We start from the raw sequence: 1984 nt of genomic DNA on the forward strand, positions 1-1984 counted from the left end.
CACAGGCCTAATGTGCTTTAGTCCAGACACTATTAATCACTCAATGTGCTCATCACCCTGGCAGACCTCCAGATCGCCTTCTAACTCTAGAATTCAACCACACGGGGAAAACCCAGTATTTATTGAGTTTGGTTAAACACAGGGCATTTTATACACTGAAGGCTATGTGGAGAAATGTAAGGCATGCCCCTGATCTTTCATTTTGGAAAGGTGGCATGAAAGTATAAAAGAAAGACAGCAATTATTTTAAAAACCAAATTATCATGCCACTCAATAAATAAAATATGCCCTAGAATGGAAAGGACAATAAGTACTTTAAGAACCAGTGATTTGGGGCCAGGGATTTAGCTCAGTGGTTCTGGAGCCTGCTGTGCAAGCACAAGGTCCCAAGTTCGATCCCCAGTAGCAAAAAAAAAGAACCAGTGATTCAGGCTGGGGCCATGAAGGGTTTTAGAGAACTGCATCTGGCAGAAGAACAAGGATTTTGATGATATCCAGGGATGATTGGGAAAATGGAGCAAGCACAAAACAAATGGAGGTAGAAAACATGTTAGACATTTTTGATAAGAAAAATATGACATGAAATGTGCTTGGGAAACATCAGGAAGATCAATTTAACCTGAGTAGGACTTTTTAAGAGAATAGTTTGAGATAAGGCAGGAAAGGGAAGTTGAGACAGGATTAGATGATTCTGTAAATGCAAGGAAAGGGAGTGTGAGCTTATTCCTGTAAATCATCAAAAGGCATTGAAGACTGCTGGAAGGAAAATTAAATGATAAGAACGGTGTTCTAAGGAGACTCACACCTGGCAATCACATACAGGATGAAGAGATTGTAAAACGTGAAAAGGTTCCCTGAATGTGTGGAAGACAGAGATTTAAAGGGAGGAGGGAATTTCAAGGTCACAAATGTGTATGTAAAAGCAGAAAAGGAATCTGATTCTTTGACACATTTCTGCAACAAGGAACATATACTCATTTAAAATAGTTCTGAATATTAAAGCAAAGGAGTATCCACATAAGGAAGGAAAAGAAGAGGGTGAAAAGGGGGTCAGAAAAGAGAAGGATCATGACCCAAAACCTGAGAGAGGCAACGACAATATGTTCAAAATCCCTGAGAGCCTCTTCCTGTAAGTGGCCTGAGGTGACTTATGAAAATGGTTCGCTACTCTCTTAATCCAGAAACCCCCACAAAATCATACAAATCAAGAGGCTCAAATCTTCATGTTCATTTTAAGAACAGCCATGAAACTCCCAAGACCATCAAGGGTATGCATATCCAAAAGGCCACCAAGTATCTGAAGGATGTCACACTAAAGAAGCAAGGTGTGCCATTCCGGTGTTACAATGGTGGAGTTGGTAGGTGTGCCCAGGCCAAAAGGTGGGGCTGGACACAGGGTCAGTGGTCCAAAAAAAGTGCTGAATTCTTGCTGCATATGCTTAAAACTCCAGAGAGTAATGCTGAACTCGAGGATTTAGATGCAGATCGTCTGGTTATTGAACATGTCCAGGGGAGCAAAGCACCCAAGATGGCGCCACCATACTTGTAGAGCTCATGGCTGGATTAACCCTTGCCACACTGAGATGACCCTGACTGGGAAGGAGCAAATTGTTCCTAAACCAGAGGAGGAAATTGCACAGAAGAAAAAGATATCCCAGAAGAAACTGAAGAAACAAAAACTAGGCATAAAATAAATGCAAATAAAAGTAAAAAAAAAAATCTGGAAGATTAAGAATTGAAAAAATAATTGGTTGGACATCATTACACATTATAAATAATGTCTAAGTAAAAAATTAATTAACCAATTGATTATTCAGTTTCCTGTCATTATAGAGGTTTGGGCAGGAAGGAACTCAGAAACCATCCCCCTCTAGGGACAGTAACAATAAATGCAATAACCCTGTACACCGTCTTCCAGCTTCTGTGTCAAGTCTAGTGTTGTGAGGTTAAGTGGACCATCCAGAGATTTGTGAACATGCAGAGG

The 1984-nt window shown here is 40.4% G+C and overlaps 1 pseudogene; it reads left to right on the forward strand.

Moving 5' to 3' along the window:
* Positions 1–1053: 1053 nt before the first annotated feature.
* Positions 1054–1732, forward strand: LOC101700926 (large ribosomal subunit protein uL22 pseudogene; annotated as a pseudogene).
* The last annotated feature ends 252 nt before the right edge of the window (positions 1733–1984 follow it).

The sequence above is a fragment of the Heterocephalus glaber genome, unplaced genomic scaffold (genome assembly GCF_053883595.1).
Source record: "Heterocephalus glaber isolate CG9 unplaced genomic scaffold, H.glaber_assembly_v1.0 deba00001550, whole genome shotgun sequence".
Lineage (NCBI taxonomy): Eukaryota > Metazoa > Chordata > Mammalia > Rodentia > Bathyergidae > Heterocephalus > Heterocephalus glaber.